This window comes from Nanorana parkeri, unplaced genomic scaffold (genome assembly GCF_000935625.1).
Source record: "Nanorana parkeri isolate BGI_ZX_2015 unplaced genomic scaffold, ASM93562v1 scaffold1582, whole genome shotgun sequence".
Classification (NCBI taxonomy): domain Eukaryota; kingdom Metazoa; phylum Chordata; class Amphibia; order Anura; family Dicroglossidae; genus Nanorana; species Nanorana parkeri.
The window spans coordinates 73,588-83,618 of record NW_017307850.1 but is presented as its reverse complement, the minus strand read 5'-3'; positions in this window follow the sequence as shown (position 1 = coordinate 83,618).

The following is a 10,031-nucleotide window of genomic DNA, read 5'->3' as shown; positions in this document are numbered from 1 at the left end:
AATAGAAATCAGACCCAGAAAGCTACTCAGAGTGCATTGCCTTACTTTGCAGCTTTGATATAGACTCTTATATCTTTACGTTTACGTGTTTTAACAAGTATACAAAAATGTCTGCGGTGGCGGACCCTGGAGGGCATTATGTAAGAGTCTATTTCATAAGCTGATGTAGTATTATTCTCATTAACAAGGAGCTTGTGGCACACAATGACACAGGGCCTCATATGTAAGTTACCAGTATGAAATGTTTAATGTAAGGCTAACAGCCAGCAATAAGCTTCAATCTTTTATATTCTAGCTGTTATAATGGTCAGTGAGGGTTGGAATATGATTGTGTCTGTGGTGCAATATATGGTGCAGTTTGTATAATTAACTCATGAAGCCTTATATACACCACTGGCTAGTCTTAAAGGACAAGCCCTGCTCCCAGTGTAGCCTGCTATTTAAATACTTACCTCCACCCACTCCTGGGTTTACTGTTCGGGCCTTGCCAGCACCACACAACTGCTGTATCCAAAACTTTCCGGCTGGGTCATCTGCCTAGTATGAAGTCCTGCGATGGCCCCATTTATTCCTAATGATGGTCTGTACCTGCTGGAAGGCTGGGGGATGCCATGAGTATGGACCATCAATAGGATGAATTAGACAATGGTGCATGTGCTCACTAGACAGGGCAGGGCCGTAAGGGATGTTTTGGATATAAAGCCTATGGGGCATTGGGCAGATGTGGGCATTTTTTCAGTTTTCTGTGCAGAGATAGTTTGACTGACAATTACTCAGTCATGCAGCACTGTACCCAAATTAATGTTATATTATTTTTTGAGACAGAGCTTTCCTTTAGTGGTATTTAATAAACGCTGGTATTTTGATATTTTACTATTAAAAAAAAAACACATTTTGCACACAACTGTTTCTTTCGCTTTCATAATGCCAGGATATTATGGACAACTCCGAAATGACCCCTTTTTGCAAAGTAGACACCTCAGGGTCTTGCCACATTATTTGATTAAAATGCCAGTATTGTGGTGGTCAAAACATGAAGCTTGGTAATGATGCACTAGATACAGCACATCAATCTTACAGGTTGCATACAGTGGAAGGATGAGATGAGGGATTAATATGCAAATGTAAAAGGCAAGGGAGGTGAAGGGTTAAAGAACAGTAAACAGTAGAAAGGTATCATGGCACACTCACAAGTCAGCATGTAAAAAAACTTGTCTCACCACTAAGGTTAATAACAGAGGTTTGGATACACGTCTTCTGCAGAAAATGTGAAAGCCGCACAGCCGCGCTAAGGCACCTTACTGTATAGTTGGTGACAAATTGTTGAGTGCGTTTGTCATTTGTTTTGCTCGACTGATTTGGTGCAGTGATGCATGGGGATTCTCAGCTGCTATTGGGATGTGCGGGATCCCTTGTGTGTTCCTGTGCCTTTAAGGAGGTTGGGCTTCCTCCTGACAAACCTGCACCCAATTTGAAATCTTCTGCCCCCATGTGTTCCAAGATGGAGACTCTCATAGTTTAGAGTTAGGACCGCACTATAAGAGGTGCCTTGGCGCGGCTGTGCGGCTTTCACATTTTCTGCAGAAGACGTGTATCCAAACCTCTGTTATTAACCTTAGTGGTGAGACAAGTTGTTTTACATGCTGGCTTGTGAGTGTGCCATGATACCTTTCTACTGTTTTACTGTTCAAAGCCCATTTCGTGTGCACCTTACTGTACAGCTGGTGACAAATCGTTGAGTGCGTTTGCCATTTGTTTTGCTTTACTGTATAGTTGGTGACAAATTGTTGAGTGCGTTTGTCATTTGTTTTGCTTGGGTTAAAGAACAGGTCACATACAAAGAGAGGATGTAAATCATATTTACAGGAGAGGAGATTAAAAAGGGGAGAGAGGTTGAAAGGGTTATTAAAATGATCCCACAATCAAAACCACCTTGAACCTTCTGCTTTCTGTGAACTGCTGCTAATAAATGATTGCACATTCAGCTGTTGCTTCTTCCTCCCCTTCCTCCATAGTCTGCTTATTCTGATCAGCTCTGTACATTGTGCCTGTGATCAGGTCACAGCCATTACCAGGCACACTGGCTGACTGTGAGTCTTTCTGGGTAGCCTCTGTTTAAAGATCGCGGCCCAGAAATACACCTCTGACTCCCTGACAATTGTCTTCCAATAATGCGATAAGTAGGTGGTTGAAAGATAAGCTCACTGAAAGTGGTGTTGTCCTTAAAGGCTCAATTCACTCATCGAAAAATAAAAGTTATATGGCTGAAAATAATAACTCCTGTGGCAAATATGCAACATAGTTTAGAGAACTGTGCCTTATGCTTGTACTTGAAAATTTAGGGTACATAACAGAATTTAAATTTTTGCCTAAGCAGTACCATGGAAAAATTGCCTTTTGTCTTTCTTCCTCATGAAAAATAGAAGAGCACTTTCTGTTATGTGAATGTGCCTGGACTTTCCTGTGGCTACAGCCTTGTAGCTATACTGTATACTGTATAGCAATCAATGTATTTTTTTTGTTTCTTAGAGATACTGTATATTTATTAATTTCACTGTTGTTCGATCATACCGAATTTGGATATTCCCGATGATTATTTGTTTTGATGATGTGGAAGATGAGCTTTGAAAATACATTAACCCTGCCCCTTCAAGTAATATCACATGCTAATGAAAATTCCTAACCAAGAGGGAAAAATATGATTGTACAATATGAAATATGGTAAATAGAAGATGAGTCAGATTTGTTGGAAAAGAGAATAGGGAAACATCTTTTTTTAGGGATATAATAATGAATTTTGGGTTGTCACCAGAGTAAGATGGGAAATCTTCCAGCGAGGACACTAATTGTTGTGACCCTGCTGACAACTAGGGATTACTTTCTTTTTGGAGGAATTCACTTCTAGTTTTGGCTATCAACAAGAAGTGAGAGGAAATATTCCCAATTGGACATAGAGGGCAAGAAACAACCAACAGAGTTATAACCCTCCCTTACCCCATTAAAAAGAAAACTAAAAAAAGTTTTGTATTCAGTTCTACTTTAAATATATATTCTGGATCAAGTTTAAATCATTTGGTACCTGTAAAATCTTAGTATATAATTTTCTAATGAGATTACTAAATATCATTTCTGCACAGTATGCTGTGTATTATCTGTCTCTATTTGTTTAGAGAATACATACTAATTTAAACAGTGTATGTATTTTTTTTTAAAAAGAGACTGCCTCTGTTTCACTATGACTATATGATTAGATCATTAAAAAATATAGGTGGGGAAAGTAAAGCGGAAGGTAAGAGGTATAGTTATACAAGACACATTTATGCATTTGAAGAGCAGATCTGCTTTTTCTTGTTCCATGATATGCACATAACAGTACACTAAACATATATGTCAAGACTATAAGCAGATACAGCACATAAAGAAAAAGAAAAGATAAAGAAAAATAATTATTATATGTTTCAGTAATGATTAAATTACATTATTAAATGCTTATATGCTAATGTTAGTATAATAACAAGTCCACTTGCAGCAATGATTTTGCAGAAGTTGTTGTTAGAACAATGTCCTTGAAATATGTTGTTACAATGTCCTTGAAAGGTCTTGTTTTGCTTTAAGTCGCCTAATATTGTACAGCGAGCCACGTCAGGCTATGAGTTGTGAGTTTTTGTTTTTTTTTGTATATTCTTTATTTAAAGTTTTTACATATTGATACAAAACAGACTTCCATCTGGACAGCATATCCAACATAGACATTTCCGCTTGATAAATACATTTAAATAAATATAATTACATTATTACCCAGATAGCAAGGATAACTTGCTACAAACTTGTGGCAGGGTGAAATTTTAATTTTTGTTAACTTGCTGTATTGTCATTTGTTTTGCTTGACCGATTTGGTGCAGTGACGCATGGGGGTTCTCAGCTGCCATTGGGATGTGCGGGATCCCTTGTGTGTTCCTGTGCCTTTAAGGAGGTTGGGCTTCCTCCTGACAAACCTGCACCCAATTTGAAATCTTCTGCCCCCATGTGCTCCAAGATGGAGACTCTCATAGTTTAGAGTTAGGACCGCACTATAAGAGGTGCCTTGGCGCGGCTGTGCGGCTTTCACATTTTCTGCAGAAGACGTGTATCCAAACCTCTGTTATTAACCTTAGTGGTGAGACAAGTTGTTTTACATGCTGGCTTGTGAGTGTGCCATGATACCTTTCTACTGTTTTACTGTTCAAAGCCCATTTCGTGTGCACCTTACTGTACAGCTGGTGACAAATCGTTGAGTGCGTTTGCCATTTGTTTTGCTTTACTGTATAGTTGGTGACAAATTGTTGAGTGCGTTTGTCATTTGTTTTGCTTGGGTTAAAGAACAGGTCACATACAAAGAGAGGATGTAAATCATATTTACAGGAGAGGAGATTAAAAAGGGGAGAGAGGTTGAAAGGGTTATTAAAATGATCCCACAATCAAAACCACCTTGAACCTTCTGCTTTCTGTGAACTGCTGCTAATAAATGATTGCACATTCAGCTGTTGCTTCTTCCTCCCCTTCCTCCATAGTCTGCTTATTCTGATCAGCTCTGTACATTGTGCCTGTGATCAGGTCACAGCCATTACCAGGCACACTGGCTGACTGTGAGTCTTTCTGGGTAGCCTCTGTTTAAAGATCGCGGCCCAGAAATACACCTCTGACTCCCTGACAATTGTCTTCCAATAATGCGATAAGTAGGTGGTTGAAAGATAAGCTCACTGAAAGTGGTGTTGTCCTTAAAGGCTCAATTCACTCATCGAAAAATAAAAGTTATATGGCTGAAAATAATAACTCCTGTGGCAAATATGCAACATAGTTTAGAGAACTGTGCCTTATGCTTGTACTTGAAAATTTAGGGTACATAACAGAATTTAAATTTTTGCCTAAGCAGTACCATGGAAAAATTGCCTTTTGTCTTTCTTCCTCATGAAAAATAGAAGAGCACTTTCTGTTATGTGAATGTGCCTGGACTTTCCTGTGGCTACAGCCTTGTAGCTATACTGTATACTGTATAGCAATCAATGTATTTTTTTTGTTTCTTAGAGATACTGTATATTTATTAATTTCACTGTTGTTCGATCATACCGAATTTGGATATTCCCGATGATTATTTGTTTTGATGATGTGGAAGATGAGCTTTGAAAATACATTAACCCTGCCCCTTCAAGTAATATCACATGCTAATGAAAATTCCTAACCAAGAGGGAAAAATATGATTGTACAATATGAAATATGGTAAATAGAAGATGAGTCAGATTTGTTGGAAAAGAGAATAGGGAAACATCTTTTTTTAGGGATATAATAATGAATTTTGGGTTGTCACCAGAGTAAGATGGGAAATCTTCCAGCGAGGACACTAATTGTTGTGACCCTGCTGACAACTAGGGATTACTTTCTTTTTGGAGGAATTCACTTCTAGTTTTGGCTATCAACAAGAAGTGAGAGGAAATATTCCCAATTGGACATAGAGGGCAAGAAACAACCAACAGAGTTATAACCCTCCCTTACCCCATTAAAAAGAAAACTAAAAAAAGTTTTGTATTCAGTTCTACTTTAAATATATATTCTGGATCAAGTTTAAATCATTTGGTACCTGTAAAATCTTAGTATATAATTTTCTAATGAGATTACTAAATATCATTTCTGCACAGTATGCTGTGTATTATCTGTCTCTATTTGTTTAGAGAATACATACTAATTTAAACAGTGTATGTATTTTTTTTTAAAAAGAGACTGCCTCTGTTTCACTATGACTATATGATTAGATCATTAAAAAATATAGGTGGGGAAAGTAAAGCGGAAGGTAAGAGGTATAGTTATACAAGACACATTTATGCATTTGAAGAGCAGATCTGCTTTTTCTTGTTCCATGATATGCACATAACAGTACACTAAACATATATGTCAAGACTATAAGCAGATACAGCACATAAAGAAAAAGAAAAGATAAAGAAAAATAATTATTATATGTTTCAGTAATGATTAAATTACATTATTAAATGCTTATATGCTAATGTTAGTATAATAACAAGTCCACTTGCAGCAATGATTTTGCAGAAGTTGTTGTTAGAACAATGTCCTTGAAATATGTTGTTACAATGTCCTTGAAAGGTCTTGTTTTGCTTTAAGTCGCCTAATATTGTACAGCGAGCCACGTCAGGCTATGAGTTGTGAGTTTTTGTTTTTTTTTGTATATTCTTTATTTAAAGTTTTTACATATTGATACAAAACAGACTTCCATCTGGACAGCATATCCAACATAGACATTTCCGCTTGATAAATACATTTAAATAAATATAATTACATTATTACCCAGATAGCAAGGATAACTTGCTACAAACTTGTGGCAGGGTGAAATTTTAATTTTTGTTAACTTGCTGTACATATTCCTGGCAAGTTGTGGACTTGCAGAACACTTGCAGCACAAGTTCTAGTTGACACTTTTTGAATTTGTATAAATTTGCTTGGCAAGTCTACAGCAAGAGTCCTGCAGGTCTTAGCAAGAGCTCTGCAAGCTCGCTGGTCTAGAGACTTGCAATGCAGACTTGCTGTAATTGTGCAACAAAATTGTGAAGCTTGGCAAGTCTGCAATAGTTTAGCAAGTCATTTTCACACTTGCAGCTCAATTGCTTGCTATCTGGGTACATAACTTTTTTTTACTCTTCTACTAAACAATCAAATACTTCCTTGAAAACATTCCCTAAATCCCATCTAGTTTAGCTTAACTGTCCTCACATACACATACATTTATACATACACATACATATTGTCATTTTCACACTTGCAGCTCAATTGCTTGCTATCTGGGTACATAACTTTTTTTTACTCTTCTACTAAACAATCAAATACTTCCTTGAAAACATTCCCTAAATCCCATCTAGTTTAGCTTAACTGTCCTCACATACACATACATTTATACATACACATACATATATATACATATATATATGCATACCTAACTACTCCCTACATAGACAAGGACAAACACAAAAAAACCAGAAAAACCCTCTTAATTTATATACCTCATCATATTAAGACCATTATTAATGTGCCAAAGACTTTACCAATAATCAAACCATAATCTGCATTTTTCTTAAATTCAAATGACCCTGCCCATATTTTATAAAACATGTTATATTGTCCTCTAGATGTTAGAACCATCTCTTCCATTTTACAGATGTAATGGGGGTATAGAAACCTGCTTCCAATACTGCGGTATCAGAGCTTTCGCAGCATTAAGTAGGTGAGGGGTCAATGAACATCTCTATTTCGCTGCAGAATCTATAGTGCAATGAAATAACATACCCCATGGATCATCTTCAATATGAGAACCCATAATTTTTTCAACATAAGTCCTCACCTGACCCCAATATCCCTGGATAATGGGGCAAGTCCACCATATATGCGCCATAGTTCCCATTTGTCCACATCCCTTCCAGCACAACGGGGAAAAATTACTATACATCTCATGCATTCTAGACAGAGAGAGGTACCAACGGATAAGTAATTTATAATTCATCTCTTCCATGGTACATGCCATCGTGTTAAAGCCAATACCTTAATTTTTTGTTCAGCAGTCAGCTTCAGCAGTCCCTCTCCCATCTAGTCAAGAAATAGGGACACTCTGGTCTCCCAAATTCCAACAAAATTTTATAAAAGCGGGAGATGCACCTGGCAGGCCTACTACTTGAAAGAAACATAGTTTCAATAGGACTCAGATCCCTTAAGGATCGTAATGGTCTAGGGAGCGATGCAAGAACATGCTGTAACTGTGAATATCGCCAATAATCCATAAATGTCAAACTATTAGGATCTAAAAGGGTCTCCAGAGGTGCCAACACCATGCCCCTAAGCACGATATGGAGGCGGATAGGCTTATCCACGTGCCAATCGTTAAACTTCCTGTACCCATTTACCCGGCATAAAATATGCGTGTCCAGTCAAGGGTAGCAGAGGAGAGTTGTACCGACATCCTGGTTTCAACAAAATACCATCCCAAACCCCCAAAGTTGACCTCATCAGAGGCGAAGTATCCGAGGACAGGCCCTAAAACTGTCTGGGAATCCAGATCGCTGAATTAATTTCCACATTCTCCACAGCCACCCACTGTTAGGTCTGACCTTCATATGTCCAATCTACAACCCGAGTAAGAATCGCTACATGGTAAAAATTGGGGATCGCCAAACCGCCATCCACCTTGAGCCATGCCAGCGCCTCTCTAGAGACCCTCGGTTTCTTACGTTTCCATACATACTTAGATATCTCAGCCTGGAGTATTTGAAAAAAATCCATTGTGACCCCAAACGGGATAATCTGAAACATAAATATCAACCTGGGCAAAACATGAATCTTTATAACATTTACCCTTCCCAGCCAAGTATGACAAAGCGAATGCCAACGCTGTAATATCCCGCTGCCAACGCTGTAATATCCCAACAATGGGATATAATTCAAACGAAACAATGAGGTAATATTTAGCGTCAACATAATCCCCAACTATTTCAGGTGGGTATGAGACCACTCATACGGAAACTCGGTTTTAAAGAATGCACTTCTCCCGTAGGAAGATTCAAATTCGAAATTTTATATTTCTTCAAATACATTTTAAAGTTAGACAGCATCCCAAATAAGGAGAGGGCCTTCAATAAATTTGGAAGCGACACCCGAGGCTGCTGTACATAGAACAGTACATCATCGGCGTAAGCCGCCAATTTGTGATGCTGTGTTCCAATTCTAATACCGTGTATAGATGGATCTGCTCGAATAGTTGCCAGGAGAGGCTCAAGGGAAATAGCAAATAATAAAGGACCTGCCTGGTCCCGTTATGTAATGTGAAAGATTCACTCATTACTACGTTTACTCGCACCTGAGCCGTGGGGTTGTCATATAGGGCTATAATACGACGATACATATTAGGGCCGATACCCATGTGATGTAAAATGGAAAAAAGGTGCTCCCTGGTCTTTTAAGGTTAATAGGCAAGGGACTGTCAAACAAAAAGCATGGGCTGCTGCAATTGCCTGGGAAAAAGTGCCAAACAATGTATGAAGTACAATGAGCGGGATAAGGGTTCTTTTTAGGGAAGTTTTAAAAGGCAGCATTGTAAAAACACAAATCCCTTCAATCACATGCTTGGAAGATGCTTTTAAGCTTTCTGTGATGTTATGAATCAGAAGGATTCTTACAGACAGCATCAGCAACACTTCATGCTGGAATCACATAATTTTCATGTATAATATATATTTTTACTTTTACATTATTGTGTGTCTTTAAAATGGGAGCAGCACTCAAATCTGATTCATTTTTATAGCAAGGAGAAAAGTTGTTTTTTTAGGTAGCTGTGGATGCAACACTTGAATTTCGTAACCATCGATAACAGACATGAATTGACTGATGCAAGGAGCAGTAACAGCAGATCTAAAATCTATAGGAAGTTGTGCTCTTCAAAAAATAAAGCTTAAGCTCTCAACTTTGTACAAATTGGCCAGTGCCACCACTGTCTGAATTTAAATGTTAGCAGTACAATCACATATTTTATTGGTCTTTATTGGTCACCCCTCCAATGGTGTCACCCGGGTGCGGGTCGCACCCCCCGCTGCCCTCTTGTGACACCACTGATGTAATCAACTTAGTTGCCAATTACTTTTATACTTATGCTAAATGGTTTACATGTGTTTCAAGTTTCATATTAACATTTTGTTTGTGTTTCTTCAGCAAATGGTTTTTATTATTATTACTATTATTATTTCTATATGAGTCTGACATAGTTATGTGTACTGCTAATCTGTTAGCTACTGGTAGGTAAACTATATCACACAAATAATTCAAATGACGTTATTGCACTTGCATGGTTTATGTTAGTAAAGGGTTAGTAATACAGGGAGGGTAAGTAGTAGGGTTACAGGGAGACGTAGCCTAACCATTGACATTGCAGTTGCATAGAGGTTAGTGCTAGGTTTACAGGGAGGGGCAGTATAAGGGGGGTGGGGGGGGGGGGGTATGTGGGGTTC